Source organism: Dipodomys merriami, unplaced genomic scaffold (assembly GCF_024711535.1).
Source record: "Dipodomys merriami isolate MVZ:Mamm:240054 unplaced genomic scaffold, mDipMer1.0.p SCAF_1, whole genome shotgun sequence".
Lineage (NCBI taxonomy): Eukaryota > Metazoa > Chordata > Mammalia > Rodentia > Heteromyidae > Dipodomys > Dipodomys merriami.
The window spans coordinates 15,711,639-15,733,809 of record NW_027202270.1 but is presented as its reverse complement, the minus strand read 5'-3'; the positions used below and the strand labels follow the sequence as shown (position 1 = coordinate 15,733,809).

The 22,171-nt window shown below is 42.5% G+C and overlaps 1 long non-coding RNA gene across 3 annotated transcripts in view; it reads left to right on the top strand.

The window, feature by feature from the left end:
• Nucleotides 1–2,667: 2,667 nt before the first annotated feature.
• The window catches only part of LOC138829122 (uncharacterized), a 165,480-nt gene continuing 145,976 nt past the window's right edge, over nt 2,668–22,171 (top strand). For all 3 annotated transcript variants that reach the window (XR_011372504.1, XR_011372498.1, XR_011372494.1), the window contains exon 1: nt 2,668–2,734. This is a non-coding gene — a long non-coding RNA (uncharacterized lncRNA). The remainder of the gene's footprint in view (nt 2,735–22,171) is intronic.

Below are 22,171 nucleotides of genomic sequence, written 5' to 3'. Positions count from 1 at the left end.
GTCCATAAGCAAAGGAGAGAGCCGCACTAGACACTGCAACAACTCTGCCAGCTCCTTGATCATGGACTTCCAGCCTCCAGGACTGTGAGAAAGTAAGTTTCTATTGTTTAAGCCACAGTCGGTGGCTTTTTCTTATGACTGGAGCGAGAGAACACCATGGAAGGCTTTATAAGTGAGGTTAGCATGCTCAGGTTCACGTTTTGGAAAGATTATTCTAGTGGAAGTGTGGAGAACAAGCTCTGGGTGGCTAAGAATAGACGTGCATCGCTTGGCAGGGGGAGAGGGTAAAAAACCCAGTTTAGTCTAAGCCTTGTTCTATTGTGTTGTTTAGAGTTGGGTTGGAGAAACATGATCATGATATGGGCATACAGCTCCAGTTTTCTCAGCAACAGTGAGTGTTACTGTGGATGGGAATCTCTGGATTTCTCTAAGAATCAAACTATCAGAAAACAAACATCCTACAGGAGGATGGCAAACATTGCAGGCTTGTGATTGCAAAGGTCTCTCTGACGGTATCTTTGCTGGGAGATCCCCTCCTTGTCCACCTCTCCTCACTCCTTCCAAAAGATCTGTGTTTTGTTACATCCCAGCCTAACATTTCTGAGACACTTAAAAAAAATTCTTGGTTGCAATCCATCTCTAAGTATTTACAAAACTATTGTAAGCACAAAGGCAAAACAAACAGGAAATGGATGGGAAAGTTTAAGTGGTCATTCATTTTTATTTATTTATTTTGAAGTTTATGATTCTGCAGCTGGGCAGTTTGGGCTGGGATCCGCTGGGTGGCTCTGCTGGTCTGGACATTGGGAAGGCTAGCCTGGTCTGGGGTGAAAGTCATGGGTCTGCAGTCAGCAGCTGGTCAGCTGATTACCAGCTGCTGGCCTCAGTTCTGCTCATGTGCTCTCTGGCCTGTTTCAGCAGGGCAGACTGGACAAGAGGGCAGCTCTAACGAGCAAGCACTTTTCAAGCGGCTGCTGACTGCAGACTTCCTAATTCGGCCAAATCAAATCCCAAGGTCAGCCTGAATTAAGGGGTGAAAAAAAGTAGACCCTACCTCTTGATGTGAGCTGCTGCAAGGTCACAGTGTAAAGGACACGGAGCCGGGGAGGAGACTCATTTGTGCTCAGCTTTACGACCATTCTCTCTCCCCAGCTCCTGCCATCCGTTCTAAGCTGTTGACGAATACTGCCATGTCCTCATGCTGTCCTTATTCAATTTACAGAACTCTGCTTCAACTTAACAGCAAGACTCAAAACCTATTCTGGTGTCATCATAAGGAATCATATCTATGAAATCAAACCTCAATGTGTTACTTACTTTGGGCAGAATAGTGCCCTTTTAATGTTAAATTCCTGAGTAACTAGGAACTGGGCCTTATTTAGAAGGAAGGTCATTAAGATGTAATTAGTGAGGTGGGCCTCTAATCTAATCTAATCCATGATCTGTGTGTGTGTGTGTGTGTGTGTGTGTGTGTGTGTGTGTGTGTGTGTGTGTGAAAATACTGTACAGAAGGGTTACAATTACATGGGCAAGGTAATGAGTACATTTCTTATCAAGCATTGTTGCCTCCTCCTTTGTCTCCGCTTCCCATCCCTTCCAATCTCCCTCCTACCCCCTGCCCCAGCCACCACCGTTGTAAAGTTCGTATTTCCACATAATGTCTTGTACATCTCATTGTTGCAATGGGTCCACCTGTATCCCTATTTAAATGATTTGTTTTTTCCCTTCCTCTCCACAAAGTATACCAACATCAAATACAGTGAAAATGGGTTATATCGTCGGGGAGGGACATATGAAGCAACACAGAAATCATCTTATAAATATGTTAGAAACAATCGCAAGAAAGAAAAAAAACATTTAAATCCTTATCTTGGGGTTCATTTTGCCTAACATCAACTTACCTGACCGTTTCTGCTTGTCTCAGACATATACTAGTTATTGCAAATAAGGAAAACCATGGAACCTATGTTTCTTTGGGCCTGGCTTACTTCACTTAATATAATTTTTTCCAAGTCTTTCCATTTCCTAACAAATGGGGCAATGCCATTCTTTCTGATGGAGACATAGAATTGCATTGTGTATATATACCACATTTTCTCGATCCATTCATCTACTGAGGGGCATCTGGGTTGGTTCCATATCTTAGCTATGGTAAATAATGCTGCAATAAACATAATAACAATAGATGCTGGAGGGGATGTGGCCAGAAGGGAACCTTACTGCATTGTTGGTGGGAGTGTAAACTTGTTCAACCACTTTGGAAAGTAGTATGGAGGTTCCTCAAAAGACTTCACATAGAGCTCCCCTATGACCCAGCAATCCCACTTTTGGGCATTTACCCAAATGATCATAATCCATGGTCTTTTATTTTTAATTTCTGAAGTAAACAGAGTAAGCTATTTGAAAGTGAAAGGAAAGCCTTGAAAGAAAGAGGGAGAGGTACAAAGAGGAATTTAATCTAGCCTGTGTCTCCATCAGGAAAGAGGCCCAAACAGATCTCCATGGAGTCCTCTTGGAGGGTGGTTTCCCATCACCGGTCTCCTTCCAAAAGTCCTCTCTTTGGCTTTGTGCTGATTGGTTGATGGTTTATGCCTGAATCCCCCCTGGCTCTTTTCATTGGTCAGGCAGACACCCAGGGCATTATGGGAAAAAAGAGGCGGGGCGGGGGTTGGGGGGGCGAGGGGGACGGTTGCTGAGGCACTGTGGAAACAAGAAACACCCTAATGGGACACAGGTACTCTGCCAAGTGTTATGTTGCTACTTTTGATCTCCTATCTACCTAGCAGTTCCCTTTACTCTCTCATTCCCCACCATTTTGGATAGAAACCCTCCCTATCACAAGGGAACAGGGAGGGATGACTGCTTGGGGCTGCTTCCTGTGGAGAGAGGGCAGAGTGGGATCCGCCATTCTGGGAATCCTCCAGGAAGGGTCTTTGAGGTAGAAAGGAAGTAGCTTGTGTGCTATGTCAATGGACCACAGTAAATTTTCAGTGTATATAAAGGCTTCTTTTTTTTTTTTTTAATGGTCATTTGTAGCTTGATAGACTTCAATCTAGAAGAAACAAACTTAAGAAGCATTTTGAGAATACAGGGGTCAAATAATAATGGAATTATTACATTAGATAAGGAGTCCCAGGAAAAGTAGCAGTCAAAACAACCAGGGCTGGTTTAGTTGAGAGACTTTGTAGATTAATCTGTGGCTGTGAGTTTGGACGTGTCCTAATCTGTTAACTCAAACCAGCAGTCTTCCTTTAGCATGGTACAAGACCTCCTCCTGTCCTTGATCATATCTGAAGTTTTGTAAAATCATAGCTGCTAGGGATCTGTCTCTGTCCAAACAAGGGTTTGGACTGTGTTATCTAAATCATTGGCTATCCCTGGTGACAGATTTTGCAGGCTAGAACAGAAGAAATCATTTCTGACTCTATGCCCGATGTAATTTTAAGATCTACCAGCAGGGGTATAAATTGGAGAGCCTTCTTATTTCCAACATGCTGGGCATCTGGGCTTATTTTTGGAGCTATGGAAATAGCGGGTGACAGAAAGGTAAGGGTGCAAGATCCCATCCAGTTGGCTATTCTTATAAGAGATGGTCATGTGAGAATAGACATAAATTGGCCATGTGATGACAAAGGCAGAGGTTGGACCTGTGCAGCAAGCGGCAGGCCCAGGAATGCTGATGAGCCCTGGCAGACAGGGGAAGCAAAACATGTTCCCTTCAGATCTCTGAGGGAGCATGGAGCAGATGATGCCTCAATTTCAAACTTCTAGCATCCATCACCGTGAGACAATACACTTCTATTCTTTAAGCCACTCTATGGTCATTTGTTATGGCAGCCTAGAAAAATAAAAGGAATACAGTTTTTTAAACATAAGAGTTGGAGGTTTAGTTCAGTGCTTCACATGTACAAGCACAGAAAGGGAGGGAGAGGAGAAGTGAGGGAGGGGAGGGAAGGGGAGGGGAATAGAAGGAGAAGTAGGGAGGAAAGGAAGGAACTAGGCAGGGAAATGGCCATCATATATATTTTTTAAAGGTAAAGAGGGATTGGATAATAGATAACCATGTGACACTAAAATAAATACCTGGTAATTAACAAGTTTGTAGGCAATCTAAAATTACCTTGTATATTACAACTGCCACATCACTACACTTCGGAAAATATTTGATTTAACACGCTTTATTCAACTATAAGTCATTTGAATTTCCTAGGAAGGTCAGACTCCAATTGATGTTTTTTCCTACAATATATTCCCCTGGTTTTGAGAAAACATGAGAATGAAAAGCTTTAGAATTCATTTGCAATTCTCTAAGCCTGACTAAAAATGTTTCTTAACACCAAATCTGACTTTTTTTTTTTTAAAGATCAGAACTTTGTCTGTGACCTTGGGGTATTAGAAAATCAGGAGCAGATTTTCTAGACTAGATAAAATGAGCCATTTGGCTTCCAAATAAGATGTGTGGATCAAATCAAATTTCCTTCACGGAGACAGTTCAAATTAACTTGTAACTACTTCAGTAGAATTAAATTCTAGTTAATTTTTTTTGGCATGGAAATAGTAAAAAGAAGGTAATGAAATCTAACATATTTGAATCTCGAAACTACTAGCTAATCAAAAGGCTTTATCTGTCATGATTATTTTGAGCAACTGATCATTTCCATCAATCAGCTAAGCAACCCTGATAAGCCAATCACTTTTTAATCGATGTTGAGCCTCTGAAAAGTTGCCATAGATACCAAGTTCTACAGCCATCACAACAGAAAGCAAGGTTAGAATTGGAAGTGACAGGTGTATTCATCACGTAGTTAACAAGCCTTTGAAGGGAAAGAGAGAGTTTGTCAGAGTCCTTAGGCTGGGTATAAAAGATTGCAAAGAACACTCAAACAATTCCCAAAGAACACTTCAAAAGCAGGGAGAAGGATCCGTTTTTCATTAGAAATGCAGGAAAATGTTTGTCTGAAATTCAAGTGGGAAGTCACAAGTTTCTTGAAGTCTTTTTCGGCTGTCACTTACTAGGGGGTCACCAACAAGTTGTCTTCGGAGTTTCCTTTTCCTCTTTTTCTTTCTGCAACAGCAATAATGAAGATGGTTTAGTTTAGGGACAACAGTGAATAGAATAGGCATTCCTGATTGCACTGTATATACATGCACAAAGTTGAGTATAGGTTGCATATGTTTATGTATATATGTATATATTTACATACACACATATATTTACCCATTGTTAATGCTTTCATAATAATAATAAGTAGAACCAAGAAGCACATCTTGGGTGTCACTGCACAAACATAAGGCAGTAGAAAAGACTAGTCAAGATGTTGGACACTCTACACTTTAGTGAGCAGTTGGGGGAAAATAAAAAGGAAAAGGATTCACTTCAGGTAAAAGTAAAATGAAGATATATGGAAAGTATTGCAGAGGCCTTACCATTCTTGAAGAAGCTGAGGTAAGCCTGGCTTCTCTCTGTCATAGCACAGGGCAGCAGCTGGACAGCGGGTGACCTCTTCAGGCCCTAGAAAAGGGCCCTAGAGCTGGAGTAATGGAGAACAGATGTACTGACACTGGCTCTGTCCTTTCCTCCGTGTGGAAGTACTTTCCTCTGGACTGTGCAGACCCAGTGAGGAAAGTCTGTCTAAAAGTTTCATCTTGTTCTCAAGTTCCTTGAGTCTACAGTGATTTGTGTCTGAATTGCACAGCTGGATGTGGGTGATGGGGACCCATGTTCATGTCTGCTTATGCAACCTGTGTAATTGTCGGCTGCCTGTAACTGTCTGCCTCCTTATAGAGGTCCCAGGAACCCCTGAACACCATTTTGGTTTCATGTTCCTAAATTGCCCTCTTGAGTCTGGGAACCATAGAAGTAAATGGATTGAAACAGATTGAAAAGTAAGGGAAAGTCCACATGAACAAGTTCCCCAAGGGCGTTCAGTGAACCCCATGTGGAACTTTGGGTGAGGTAGAGCTAAATCAGGAAAAGAAGAAGGATGAGGGTCCCTCATCTGTTGAATTGTAATATGATGGCATTTTGGTCAATAGTAGTCACATGTGTAATAACATTGGTCCCCTAAGATTATAATGGCGTTGAAAAATTCCCATTGCTTAGTGGCAGTGTAGCTATTACAGTGTCACACAGAGTGTGTTACTCATGAGTTTGTGGTGATGCTGGTATAAGCATACCTGCTGTGTTGTCAGTCATAGACAAGGGCTGCACATACAGTTATATGCAGCACATAATGCTTTATAATCAATGGCTATGTTGCAGGCTTATGTTTCATCATTATGTCAGAATGTACTCCTCTCAAAGCCAAAGCATCCTGTACGAATGAGTGTTGTGTTAGTCTGGCAGCAGCCTCTTGTCTGCCAGCACCTCTGGATGGCACCAAGAGGCCACCATGGTCCAAGAGAGTGATTAGGAATCCTCTTAGCAGAAGGGGCCAAGGATGCTCTGATGATACATTTGCTCTTTTTTCCAATCCAAGCTGAAGGTGCGTGTGGTCTGACAGTGTATGCATGAGACAGAGTTCCTGAGGACCCAAGTGCTCTTCCTTGGCCAGAAGGATGTCACACCCTCTCCTGGGAGAGCCTGGTTATCCCTGATAGGGCAGGTACTGTGCTAAGCACCAGGAGCACTGTCCGGAGAGTACCATCCGTCGCCCTCACAGGGCTTACCTTCTAAGCATTTTATTCGTTGAGGTGCACCTTAGGATGTCTTATTTCCTTAATCTCCTCTCAAAATTTTCTTAGCAATGACAGAAAAGAGATCTCCCTTCTCAGTGTTCCCCATGGGGAAATTCATGTCCTACACTGCCTTCTCTCTTTCTGGCCATTGGTCATGGTTTTCAGACTGCCAAAAGCTATTCAAAAGAACTTTATGTCATTTCTTTGTACTAGAGCAATCACAAAGGCATACATGAATACATTTCTGTTTGCTAAAAACCGAAATTTAAAAATCGAGCTGAGATTCACATTATGATGTGCTGATCATATTTTTGGAAAAGCTATGTTTGGTGTTTTGTTGACCCAGAGGAGGTAAACTGATCAATGTCAGCAGTGTCCAGTCAAAAGACAGCCTGTGTGACAGATAGGGATGTTTGGAAGGTTGGATGCTTTCCCATGGACATAGGGTTCCTATAAATCCAAGTCTGTATCATTAACCAGAAATCACTGGCTAAGGTTTCCTTGATACATTATGTAAGTTGGCCACTTGAACTGTTTATAACCTAACTAACAGTACCCAAAGGCTTTGTCCCAGCCTCTTTCCCTCAAGCTATCATGCTGACTCATAATCTCTTTTTCTCTTGAGTTACCCAATAAGACCTTGGGTCCTTTCCCTCTCTTCCATGTACATCACCTGCATTGTGACCACCTAGGATGGGACATCTCATCACAGCTCCTCTCTATAACATAGAATTGGTCCCTTGCTCCCAAACAGGGCTTTAGGGTCTTATGGAGGACCCTTTTGAGGACTTCCCTTCTGCAGCTCCCTCCCTGATGCTTCCTTTCAACCTCTGTCCCATATGTTCTGTAGTTTCTCTGAAGGAAAGACCTTCTTTTCCCTATCTGCCTGAGAATCACTTCTTTTTCAGGATCTACCTTTCCACTCCTGGGAGTCACTTGTCTTTTCCACAGTGCGTCAGCACAAGTATTGTCATCTTTTACTTTTGGTGTGTGTGCTGGTCCTGGGGCTTGAACTCAGGATTTATGTACTGTCCTCTTAGCTTTGTTGCTCAAGCCTTCCACACTATCATTTGAGCCATAGCTCCAAATCTAGATTTACTCGTGCTCATTGGAAATATGCGCCTCACAGTCCTTCCTGCCTAGGCTGGCACTGAGCTGCAATTCTCAGATCTCAGCCTCCTCCAGTAACTAGGGTTACAGGCATGAGCTATCAGTACCCAGCTGCCCTGTAATCATTGGTTTACATGTTTCTCTCTCCATCTAGATGCCAACTTCTTTGGCATAAGGAACTCTGTCTTCTTCATTTGTAAAGTTAGGTCCACAGCAAGAGTGGCCAACAAATACTTATGTAGATGAGTGTACTCATAGGTATGATGCTGGGCTTGGAAGTCAGTCTAAGAATAGGGACCTACATGTTCATCTCAGGGGTCAAGACCTGAGACAGCCTCTAGCTTGAGAAGTATGGGCTGTGGATTGGTCTCCTAAGTGGTTAATAGTGTGTGTGTGTGTGTGTGTGTGTGTGTGTGTGTGTGTGTATGTGTGTGTGTGTGCATGTATTATTTTTTATGGGCTGTGCCCTAGGGGGTTTGTAGAGGAATTAAGGGAAATAAGCCTGGAAAGTCAGGTTAAGGTTTCAAATGCCAGACTAAGGCATTTAAACGACTTTCTTTGTCATGGGGAATGCCAAGTGTTATTTGAACTTGGAAATGACCTAATCCTGAAGGTACTCACTTGGGATTGACACGATCCAAAAGGCACTTTGGAACACTAATTGGCCCACTGTGGCTGGGCCAGTATGGAAGAGAGCTCAGGAAGGGAGACTAGTAAGGTGTATGCGAGATGACTGACAGTAAGTATCAGAAGGACAGGAAAACAAGGCCCTGCAAAGCTGGTCCTGATTACCAGGCAGCGTCTAACACTGACTCTATTAAAACTGGACATGCCTTGAAATACTTCATCAGTGTTCAGGACACTGGGCAGCTTTAGGGTTCTTTTGGGATGAGTCTATGGATTCTGGCTCTTTCTAAAGGAGTCAGGAGTGAAAGGATTGAACTAAGGCTCATAGCACACAACACTGTACCACCCTGAGGGAGAGTGGCTGCCCCTCCTTTTTGAAATGGATATCTGTTTTAATTATTGAGGCTAACAAGAAATTCATGATCAGCAAGGTTTTCCCACCCAAAGCCATCATATTGGGCATAAGAACAAAAGCTCTCATGAGGCTTGATGGATAGTCTTCAGCTGTCTTATTGCATACAGTGCTACCTTCTCATGAGACCCTGATGTATCATCCTTCCCAGAGGCTCTTGGATCTCTTCCTTGGCAACTACAAATGTTTGAGGATACTCACCTCAAATCTATACCCACAGGCTGAGCAGGGGAAGACCCAGATGCCTGATATTAGGAACTCTGAGGTGCCTTTGAATTGCTACAAATATCCAGGACCTAATTGTTGATGGATAAATGGCATCAAGAATAAAAAAGCAAAAGCAACATATTGGGTCGCCATTTCCACAGAGGTATGAAGGATGGTATCAGACACACTCATGCCCTCAACCATCCTCTTTGTCTTTGTACTGCTCTGACACCACCTTCATGCAGGTGTGTTCTGATGGTGTCTTGCCCAGATACACTGTGTATTCTGGTTTGCTTCTCTAATAGAAATGCATGAGACAGACAGGCTAGTATTGCCTGGAAGTGTGTGTGAGTTACTATATGGTTGGAGAGATTCTTACCAAGAGAGACAGGAGTCAGAGGATGAATATTGTCTTCCCCTGTCCCTCAGGACAGTTCTGTCAGATTTTCTGCAAAGAGTGTCTTGTTTCTGCAAGGGGGCCCAACTTAAGGTTCTATCCTTCTATTTACCTTCCTCTCTTCCTAGCTATTTTTCAATCCCTTTTTGTTGTTCCCTGGGAATCGCTTTTTAAAGTCAAACCACTGGGGTGTGAGCTCATGGCTCAGGTTTTCTTTGCTGGCATTGGGGAACCAGCCGTCTGTTTCTGCAAGTGATTAGTTAGAAGTGGGAAGTACAAATACAGCACATCACTAAGTCTAACGATACTTCTGTGCCATGTCATGGGTGTGGCCATGATCACAACATATCCTCATGATGTGTATAGAAGAACCTGAGCAAGACTACATGCTTTCCATTCCTTACGGACAGAGCAGTTCAATTGAGCTGGGATATCACTCCTGCTGTAGCCCTGGCTGGAGATCAATCACACCACATGGTTGACTTATGACCACAGTCAGTGATGAAGGTGTGAGTTGGAGAGACATTGGCTTTGATTTGTAGGTCAGAGGGCTGTTCATTTTTGATGTTTGCTTTTATTATGCAGTTGACATATTACACTTAATTATGAATACATCTTCATATGAAGAAACTATTTGGCTTTATTGGATACACACACACATACACATATATATTTAATTTTCATATTTCTTCTTCTCTTCTCCTTTTTGGCTCCTCATCCATTCTTCTCATCCTTCTCTTTTCGCTTCTCTCCTATTTCTCATCCTTCGTATGCTTAGGACCTCAGGGCCCTGAGCATTTCTAATCCTCTGAGAGTCAGTGCCTGACCCGATTCCATGGATTTGTGATGCCAGCCAGATACATCCTCCCTCTCTCTATCTCCTACTACTCACTCACATGTACTTTATTCTCTGTCACTCCCTCCTGTCTTCTCTGTCCTGAGTACCTCAGGACACCTCCAGTCTCCAGTGGAATAGGAAAAAAAACAGATATAAAATTCTGTAGGCCCTCGACTACATACAACATACCTATTTGTTTCCTACTTTCCCACCTGTGATCCTGGCTTACAGGAAGCCAACTGTTTAGGAAGAAAATTTCCAAACATTTCCAATTAGAGTGTAAAAAGGAATATGAATCCTAGATAGAGTTAAAAGACAATCTTTGAGGCCTAGTCTCAGAGAAGACTTTTATTTTGGCTGGTCTGGGAGCTAGGCTTAGGGCCTGGGCACTGTCCTTGTACATCCTTGTGCTTAACACTAGTGCTCTAACACTTGAACCACAGCACCACTTCCAGCTTTTTCTGAGTAGTATATTGGAGATAAGAGTCTCATGGACTTTCCTGCCTAGGCTGGCTTTGAACCATGATCCTCAGATCTCAGCCCCTTGAGTAGCTACTATTACAGGTATGAGTCATGGCACCTGGTAAGATATGTATAGCTATGTATAGCTATACATATGTATATGTATAGCTATGTATATAGATATGTATAGCTATACTAGACTGTCATTTTTATCAGCTCCTCCTTTTCCCCAAATCTCTATCTGGAGGATCAGTACTTAGGAGTGATGATCCTTATAAGCTCATGGAAAGATTCTACTTGTGGCTTCTCATTCTCTTTTCTGGATCACAGGTCCATTCTGGAACTTTAGAATGAGGACTCATTCAGACAATGAGGGTGAGGCTGTATTAGCTGTGATCCTATTTCTTAGGTGACATCCCTATGCTTGTGGCTGCTCCATTTTCCCTGGGTCAGGTTGTTGAATGGATGAAGAAGTCCATTGGGGGGTAGGGCAAGCGTAAAGAAGAACTTAAATATCAAGTTCTCATTGTTGCCTCCAGCAATGCTTTTAAGATGGTATTAAAACTAAAGGGTTTCCCCACCCACAACTAAACTTGCTCTCACATAGGTAAACATGGAATACTGATTTATAAGAGGTCAGACATTCTGTTCACTATAGGAGAAAGCATCACTAAGGAGGTGAGCATAGATCTCTGATGATTAGGATGAAGAGAATGGCCAATGGATGGACTATTTTTAGGATTTAAACAGAAGTTAACATGGGCTGTGGAAGAAGACAGGGCTTGTCATCATTTGTGATCTGGCATGCAAAGCTTCCACTACCCAAGGCCTCCTCACTAACTACCTAAGGGTTATGCTTCTGGCACCAGGATTTCCTTCTATGCAGTCTCTTGTTTTCCTTACTTACAGTATTGTGCAATGTTTACTGAACAAGGGGCTCTAGAGGGTGTAGCTCTTTTCTTAGCTCATATAAGAGTAAAGAAAGCAGCAACAGAAGCCAACCCAGTGATTATTCTGTGAATCTCTGGTCATACCTGGGTCCAGCTTCCTGACTGGTTGCCTATGGCAACGGGCCATTGTTGAGTGGATTGGAGGAAGATCAAGGGTAGAGAAAATGAATTTTATGAGAAGAGTTCCCCTCATTCTGGACCCAAAATGACAGGTTAGCACACTCAGTCTGAAGGCTCTGGTCTCCAGACCATCAGCCTGGACATCGGTGTTACCTGGGATCAGGTTCAAACTGCAGTTTTGGATTTAATCTGCAGAACCAGAAAAATCTTCTGGTGGCATCTAGCAACTATGTTCAAATAAATCCTCCAGGTGATTTATGATAGAATTTGCAGGCCATTGGAGTTGAATAAGTAGACCAGGAATTCTCGGAGTTGACTGCCCAGCTGAGTTCTCTGGGGGAGCTTTTAGGAGGGACAACACGCAGGTGATACACCAGAACAACTGAAATATGGGTGACAAGGAACAAGATGCATTTGATTCACAAACTGATAGGACAAATTGAAATGACTCTGTTTAACTACTTAGAGACTAAAGGGTGTGTGTGTGTGTGAGAGAGAGAGAGAGAGAGAGAGAGAGAGAGAGAGAGAGAGACAGACAGACAGACAGACAGACAGACAGACAGACAGACAGACAGACAGACAGACAGACAGATAGACACAGACAGAGACAGACAGAGACAGAGAGACAGAGGCAGAGAGAGACAAAGACAGAGAGAAAGAGAGACAGAGACACACAGACACACAGAGACAGAGACAGAGACACACAGAGAGAAAGAGACACAGAAAGACACCATTAAGTGTGAGAGCCAGGCCTCAATGCATTTTTAATTCAGGCTTCGTGCTCTTGCTTAGTTTTTAAAATTAATTTTCATTTATAGTAGTTTTTTATTTTATTTATTTTATTGTTATCTCAAGGCAGTTGAAGGAGAGTTGCCATTCACCAGTCAGTCAGTATCACCCCTTTCATCATTCCCCCCTATTCCTCCCAACCCCAGCTTTTCTCTTGTCTTAATTTTGGAGAATATGCATTGAATATTATGGCTGCATCTTCCCTCCCCTCGGCCTCCACCACCTTCTTTTCTTTTGCTTAGCTTTTTAATTCATAGCTGATGCTCTACCATTTTAGAGAATCTGCTACTTCTGACATTTTGCTGGTTAATTGGAAATAAGTCTCACCGACTTTTCTGCTCAGGCTGACTTTGAGTCATAATCTGCATATTTCGTCATCTTGGGTAGCTGGATTATAGGCATGAGCCCCCAGCACCCTACCTCAATTCATTCTTAAAGCTTCTTGTGTGATCTCAATGTACTTTCAAATCTGAAAATCGCTGGGCTAAGTCCTAGGAGAACATTAATGAGTTGAACACATTTACACCTGACCCCATCATTTCCTCTTCCCCTTCCTCTTCCATTTTTCCAAATTTAGGTAGCTCACTGCTTGGGGTGGGGAGGATAAGGTAGAGGGGGCAGGGAGGGATGGGAAGGGAGAAGGGATGGGAAGGGGAAACAAAGGAGGAGGCAACAATGCTTGATAAGAAATGTACTCATTATCTTGCCCATGTAATTGTAACCCCTCTGTACTGTATTTTCACAACAAAAGAAAAGAACTTTTAAAATGTTATCACTGTTGAATAATCATGTATTTCTTATAAATATCTCTGTGTGAGTGTGAGTGTGTGTGTGTGTGTGTGTGTGTGAGTGTGTGTGTGTGTGTGTGTGTGTGTGTGTGTGTGTGCATGTATGCATGTGCTGTGCTGGTTCCAGGGCTTGCAGTCAGGGCCTGGGTGCTGTTCCTAAACGTCTTTGCTTACCTCTATCATTTGAGCCACACCTTCACTCCTGTTTCTTTGGTAATTAATTGGAGTTAAGAGTCTCACGGGCTTTCTTGCCTGGGCTGGCTTTGAACCTCAATCCTCAGATCTTAGCCTCCTGAATAGCTAGGATTATAGGCATGAACCGCTAGGGCCCAGTTTAAATAATTGTTTTTATTTTTTTAAAAATATATTTTATTGTTACTATGGAGGTGATGTACAGAGGGGTTACATTTACACAAGTCAGGTATTGAGTACATTTCTTTTTGAACCATGTCAGCCCTTCCCTACGCATATGTTAGTCACTTGTCACATTTCCTCTTCTGAAGCCCTTGTACCTGGAGAAGTTGTAGACTGGTTTGCACAGTTGTACCTGGCTCTGGAAAGGCCCTTAGAATCTGGATTAGGGTCTCCATTGGTAAACCAAGCAGGTCCCTAAGTCCTCTCCAAGGAAGCTTTTCTGAAAGTACTTTTAGCCTTCGCTTGAGATAGTTGGGGAGTTTCTTTATAAAATAGGTTCTACCCCAAAGAAATCATATATATACATATATGTATATATACATATATAGTGAATATATACATATATAGTGATATATATACATATGTATATATACATATATAGTGATATATACACATATGATATATACGTATATATACATATACATATATATACATATATATACATATATGTATACAAATATGTATATATAGTGATTTCTGCATATATATAGTGATATGTGTGTATATATATGTGTGTGTATATATATATATATATGGTTCTCTTTTTTTTTATAGAAGCAGGGATTATACTGTGGGAGAGGGACATACAAAGCAACAAAGATAATCTTATAAATGCATTAGAAACAAATGCATGAAAGAAAAAAACATTAAAGTACATATCTAAGGGTTCATTTTTCTAACATCACATTATCTGACCTTTTCCGCTTGACTCATACATATACTAGATATTGCAAATAAGGGAAACCATGGATATGGTTCTCTTTTGAATTGGCTCTCCATCCTGTAACTAGGACTAGAGAACAAGAAACAGGAAGAAGTTTTCAATGTTTTAGTCTATAAATTGGAAAATGACTAGGTTGTGGAGGAGATGATCTAAGGGGATTGATCTTCTCTTGGGCAGCTTTCAAAATCACAGCCTGTCAGCTCAGGAAAAGGGGCCACAAGCATCCTTTCCAAAGCCCTCATTTTAGAGTGCTGGCAACCAAGGCCCAGGGAGGGTTAATATTAAGTCCAAATCACACAGCAAATTAGTGGCAGAATCAATACCAGAAACCAAATCTCTTAATGCCCACTGGGTGTCCAAACTTGTAACGTGCTGCCTCTGATATTTTACATTTTTTTTGTGCTAACACAAGTTTTATTCCATTCTCCCCTTGCCTCAGGGTTTGTATTAAGGAAATGTCTGTTTTATTTTTAAGTGGCTGATAGCCTTCATCAATTAGGTAATCGAGATGGTTCTGAAGATGCATTAAGTCATTTTATATATGCTGGAAAATGAGTCTGTAAAAGTATAATGCAGTGTAATGAGATGTCAAGAGTCATGGAATGAGAGGATAGTATATAATCGTAGAGACTGCAACAGGCTTTGGAATGTTCCAGGATCTTTTGGAGCACTTTCATTGTTTATGTTTTATTGCTTGTGTAATACTTGACATATAAAACCCAAATAGCCACATTTTTCCATGTGGGTGCATGACTAAGAACACAGAGGATTTTAAACATTTGCCACACCTTTTAATGAGGAAAAAAAAAAGAAAGAGAAAAAAACGTTCAAAAATTCCTTTATTTACTTGTTCACATGTTTTATATTTTCTGGATTTCTTAGTGGCAGCTGTAAAAAGAGCTTTTCGTGTGATCATTTCATTCAGTAATTTGTCTAAACCGAGGCCTTTTCCCTTTTTCCTAATGCCTACCCAGCTGTCACTGTTGCCTGCTAAAGTGATTTTTCTCTATTATGTTGTCACTTTACACTCCCAGAGGGTCCAATCCTGCAGGCCTTACATACGTGGAACACACATTAAAGTCACTGGAAGCTTTAAGATGTAAGAATGTGGGTTTGGGGGCCCAGTGAAAGGGGTCTGACTATTTTGAAACCTCAGGCTCCACAGGGCAGACTGGCTTTCTGACTACAGTGCTAGGATTCTGCCTAATCTCTTGTCTCCTAAACATCCTTGGGCACAGATATACTCATTGGCTAGAAGACTTTGGAGACAACTTTACATCCATCTAAGGTTTCCCATTCCAAAGCATATTACCCCTTCCCTGATGCTATCATTCAAAGTTAGCAGTAAATAGGGGTGATGAGGGAAGATAAGAACTCACTTGTTAGATTTAATGTTTTCGTTCATGATTTCTAAGGACAATGGTTGCTCAGATGGAAAATTCACCCAGTGAATATTAAGGAAAATGAATTGTACTTGGAAAATTCTCTGGTTGGTCAGTGTGGAGATGACCTGAGGTCTTTTAAAGCCAGCGCTGGTGGCTCACACTTGTAATCCTAGCTATTCAGGAGGCTGACATCGAAGGATCACAGTTCGAAGCCAATCCTGGACAGGAAAGTCCATGAGACTCTTATCTCCAATTCGTCACCAGAAAAGTGGAAGGGTGCTGTGGCTCAAGCGGTAGAGTGCTTGACTTGAGCTGAAGGGCTCAGGGACAGCGCCCAGGCCCAGAGTTCAAGCCTCGTGACCAACAACAACAACAAAAAGCCAGAAGTAGTGCTGTGGCTCAAGAAGGTAGAGTGTTAGCCTTGAGCAAAAAAGAGCTCAGGGACAGTGCCCAGGCCAAGGGTATGAGCCCCATGACTGGCAAAACAATTTAATTTTATTATTATTTTTTGATGCCTTAGTCTGTTGGTCCATCTATGGTTTCAGGGTGTGGGTTAACTGATCTTCTGTGAACCAAGTAAGGACTAGGTGCTTTTTTTTGGTCATCACATGTTCTCTTTTATCTATTTGTCTGAATGTTACATCTCTTTTAAAGAAGCAAAAATACTTTCTCTACAGGGCAGCCCACAAGGAATACCCCAGCCCTCCCTCCTTCACATGAAGGCCTGGAGTATCAGCGACCCTGTGTCACTGATGTGAGTTATTATAGGGATGATGGGTGTTGAGAGCAATTAGATAGCTGACTTTCTTCTCTCTTCAGCCGAAGTCTAGGGCTAGAAGAATTGCTTCCTGATGACTTCCTGAGATTATGTGCATGCATGCAGGGTCAGTGAGGCGCCTTCTTTCCAAATCCTCACAGTTCTTTACATAGCTCTAGTACCAGGGTCCCCCAGGAGGTGCCAGGGAGCGTCTGGGGTGGCAGCAGAACTCAGCAGGACCTTAATGAGACAATGATCTGAACAGACCAAGGTCTTGGCCTGACACAGACTTGTTCCTGCCCTGGGGATACCATTGGGCCTCCCTATTGTTGCCACTTGGGAAAGGCTGGTGCACTATGAGAACAGACGTGCTCCCAGAGTCCTACCAACTTGGGGACATTAATTCGAAGGCAGACCTCATTGGTACTCAGGGTCCTTTTGAGAGAGCTGCAGGAGAGATCTGAATGGAGACAAGGGAAGACACAGAGATGGATGAGAGTCGCTGCAGCAGCACCTCCAGCCCTGCACCTAGGCTGCCTTGTAGGATGCCCTGCTGTGAGGCTGGGCTGCCATCTGTGCACTCCTGTAGGCTTCCTACCACTTTGGAAGCTTTGCGCCTTCCCAGAGGGTACATTCCTCTGTTGGTTTAAATATTTATCCATGTTTCTGGAGCTATTGACCCTGAACTTCCTGCTCCTGAGGGCTCTATATCCATCTAGGGTTCATTTACAGGCTGGTTTATGATAGCCATTTTCTGCTACACTTTCCAGTGTCACTCTGGAACACCAGTGCTGCTGTTATAGGAGAGTTTCTGACTTCTTTTTAATATCCTTTATTCTAATGTATATGAAAAATGTGGATGAAGGAGCATTAGTCTTAAAGTCAGAAAGGCCAAGAGGAATAGTTGTGACAAGCTTTGTGTCTTGATGTAAATCACTCCCGTGGTTAATCTTAGGTTCCTTCAGAGTTATGTGAGAGTCGACTACAACATATTTGTTTTATATATATATATATATGGACGTATATAATATTGAGGTATATAATCATGTCTATGTTAAATGTACATACACTGCATTAGGTATGTTAAAATCTTGTCTGTATACATGTTAAAAACTCTACAGCTCTGAACTACCTAGTTACTTTGGATTCATTTTTTTTATTTGTTCTTTTTTTTGTGTGTTTTGTTTTTGTTTTTGGTTTTTTTTTTTTTTTTTTTGGTCGGTTGTGGGGCCTGAACTCTGGGCCTGGGTGCTGTCCCTCAGATCTTCAGCTGAAGGCTAGTACTCTACCACTTGAGCGTCAGCCCCACTTCCAGCTTTTTCTGCTTATGTGGTACTAAGGAATCGAACCCAGGGTCTCATGCATGCAAAGCAAGCACTCTACCACTGAGCCACCTTCCCAGCCCCTTACTTTGGATTCTTGTTTTTGAGCTAATGTAGTTAGAGCTGCTGCTACATGGTTCCAATGATGTTTGAGTTTTATTTGTTTATTTTGTGTGTGCTGGCACTGGGTCTTCCATAGCATTTTCATTCAAGACTGGTGATCTCCCATTTGAGCCATACCTCTACTTCTAGCCTTTTGCTGGTTAACTGGAGATAAGAGTCTCATGGACTTTTCTGCCAAGACTGGCTTTGAAATAATGATCATCAGATGTTAGTATCCTGAGTAGCTACCGGCACCCCACTGACATTTGAATTTTAAGCAAGAAGTATGCTGATATGATAGCTCAGTTAAAAAATAGACTATCCCTTCTCCTTTTGGAAAAAAAATAGCAAAAGTAAATCATCTAATGTGCCTTTTTGATTTTAGCTAGAATTTACCATTTTGGTATAGGAGTTAAGAGAAAGATTAAGTCAGTCGGCTGCAAAGGGACTGGTAGCCTTCATTTTTTCTCTTTCTCTTTCTCCCTCTCTCACACATACATGCACCCTTTTCCTTTGTGACTGAGGAATGACAATAATAAATTCTCTTCCCCTGCTTATTTCAAGACAGAGAGATTTTAAGTATGTTTTATGACTTCAGCTTGTCCTGGGCCAATCCTCTCCACTGGTTATGATGCCCATTAGCATAAGTGAATGTTATTGTGTTGGCTGATGGGGTCCTAATCAGGGCTGATTCTCCCTTTGGCACTGCATTTTGGAGGGTGTAGCCAGGTGCTTTCCCAGATGTGCAAGGAGGAGAGCTTTCTCCCTTCCCCCCACCTTCAGCTGCAGACTGGTTCATGCCTGACTGGGAACCACTCAAGTGTTCCCTGAGCTGTGCACCCTGCTGCATCTAATAAAATATCTCCCCCCCACACTCAAAGTTCTGCTCTAAGGAAACAGACACAAGTGTAAGCTAGGAGAGCCTTATGCAGAGGCCATGTGCAGAAAGAGGCTGGTGATTGTGTCCTGGCATCTTTGTCAAGAGAGACAGCTGATCCTGTAGCCTGGGTTTATCTTCATTAACAAAGCTCCCTCCCAAACACAGTGGGCTCATCTTCTTCTGTTTTTCCCTACAGAAGGGGTCCTTGCGCTGTGTAGGTTAGCTCCTTAATCCTCAACAGAGGGTGGGCTGGTGAAGGAGTGTGCTTGGAGGCACGCCTGTGAGTTTGGATGGAAAGAAGGAGGAGGAGAAACAAAGACTCCAGATGCTAACCACTAGGAAAGCAGCCTTCAGGATTCAAAGGACCCAGGCTTCAATTTTGGCAATAACTTCATGTTTCTGTGGCTCAGAGTCCTGATCTGCAGGAAGGAAAGTGGTGCTTGGCCTACTTCCATTCCGGAAGTAGCTCTCCTTTGTAGACAGGTGCACCATGGTTTATGTAATGTACCCGGAAGTAGCTATGTGTGTTGTAGTAATATTCATGGTGTGGGCTACAGATCCTCTGAGGACAAACCTGTGACCAGAATTAACCAAGAGGCTTCTTTAGATGGTCATCTTAGAGACTCTCAAGCATGGACACCCCACCCAAGGTTAGCCACCCAGACATCCAGTCCTGGAAATTTGTATCTGATGAAGAGGTGTATGTGGACAGGCTGGTGCAGAACTCTGCCACCCCCTGGGACTGCACAGATTGTCTTTAAGCCCTTCTGCTGGGTTCCCAGAATCTTCTGGCTCCTCATCTTGATGAGATCTAGGGTTCCCTCTCTCTTTAGTTCTACAAGCTTCTCAATGTTCTTTTGATAAATCTTTTTATGTCTTAAGGGAGTACCAAATCCTAAGTTCTAGAACTCCTAAACTTTCTCAGTTAGACTCAGCTTGGCACCCCCTGCAATTGTGCCTGATGAGAGAAGTTCCCCATATCATTCTGGGCTTGGTTTGTCCTTGGGCTTAATAGGGGTCATACTTGCTATAAGAGACCCAGCAGGGCTCTGTGGGAGAGTCTGTCTTGTCAGGGTGTCACTCCTTCTGGGTGGAGGGAAAATAGTCAAGAAATATATAGGGTACCATCTTAGAGCCTCTGGACTGGCAGTGAGAGGCAGAGATTGAGGTTGTGGTTTTGTGAGTCAGTTCACCTGGCTTCATACCCTGTCTCTGCTGCTTATGAGTTAGGTCACCTTTGAGGCCATTCTGTGCCTGTTTTTTCCCCCTCTGTTAAGTGGGACTAAATGAGTGAAGACAAATATTATGCTCAAACTGGTCCTTGGCCTGTTAGATGCTCAGTAAGGGTTAGCTAATATGATGATCCTGATGCAGAACATACATATACCCAAGATAGTAAATCTATAGAAGAAAATCTAAAGTGTGCTTACAGGGAGGCAAAAGCATTTTTAAAGATTGAAGAAGGAAAAGCATGAACTGCTCTGTACTGGTGCCTATAGAGACAATACTAATGGCAGAGTTCTCTGCAGGAGGAAATATTTCTTCCTAATATTGACTTCAAACTAGACTGTTCCATCTAACAGAGGAGATGTTTCTAGGCAAGCTTTCCCCTAGATGTACAGCCAGCAGCTGCCAGGGAGATAATGGGAATAAGTGCAGAAATTGCATCCTGAATTTTTTTTTAAATGTGCTTGATGTTAAGCAAATTTAAGCTTTGCAGCGAAACTGAGCATGAAGCAGGGATTTCTCATATGTTCTTGAACCTAGGCCTCCGCAGAGACTGCCTGCCTCACTACTATCAACATCCACATGAGAGTGGTACACCCAGTGTGTGTGTGTGTGTGTGTGTGTGTGTGTGTGTGTGTATGCATGTATGCATGAGTACTGGGTCTTAAACTCAAGACCTTATAATCTCACTTGGTTTTTTCCACCTAAGCCTGGTGCTCTACCACTTGATCCATACATTTACTTTCAGCCTTTTGGTTGTTAATTGGTGATTAGTCTCATGGACTTTCTTGCTTTGAGCTAGCTTCAAACTATGATTCTCATATCTCAGCTTCCTGAGTAGCTAGGGTTACAGGCAAGAGCCATGGGGAGCTGGTTGGAATGACACATCTGTAACAACAGATGAACGTACAAATGACACATCATCATCACCCCCAAGTCCATATCTTACTTTGAGAGTCATTCCAGGTATACATTTTTAGGGGCTTGAACAAATTTATAATAGGTATGTAGCATTACCTTTCCATACAAAGTAGTTTCACTGCCCTAGACTAGGGAGATTTTTGCTCACCTGGGGCCTGTGGAATAGCTTTGAGCACACAGCTTGTGAGCTTCTGTTTGTGAGAGAAATTGGCAGGCTCTGAGGGCCTCAGGACACATTGGAGGGTATGGGAATTGATGACAAACAGCGTGTGTGTGTGCCACAGCATCTATGTAAAACATGCCTGCTTGCCCAGAGATGAAAAACTACTCACCTTGGCAAAACAGGCATGATATTCATTTGGAGGCTGGCTTCTAAGAAAGATAAATCCCTCTGTCACTGCACAAAGAGATAAGAACGCCCGCATGACAGTTTTTTCATTGATAAAAGATTCTGTCTGTATTTTAAAAGAATTTGCTTTCTTCCCCTGTACTGATACCCCCATGAGTTAAGGCAGAGATACACTATCTTTCATGTTGTTGTCAGAAAGTGTTATTAAGACAGTGCAGTGACTCAATTGCTTCATTTAGTGAGCTGACTAAAGTGGGATTCAGCCGACACACAGCTATGCTTCTTTCCCCAATGGAACATCAGCTTCCTGTGTTATGAAGCAAGAAGACCTGGAAGCATTTGTGGCTGGGAGGGAAACTGAGTTAAGCTCAGAGTAGGTTAACTATATGTGAAAAGCTACCTCAAAATGAATCTCCCCTGATAGAAGTTTTGAAAACTTGCTACTGAGTCGAATGTTTCTGCAACTCTCACTGGAGAGAGAGGAGAGTACAACAATGAATAGAAGATAAGCAGTCATCCAATTAAGCCACACGAGGAGATTTTACAACAAGGTTGAAAAAAGAGAGGTGTAGTCACTATTTGTCAACATCCTACTTCCAGAATATGGGGCCCAGGATGAACAGCCTAGATCTGGAGCTGTGTTCAGGAGCCACAGCTGCTTCACTCAAGAGCCAGCTTTGTAGCCAGGTACCCATGGCTTACTCCAGTAATC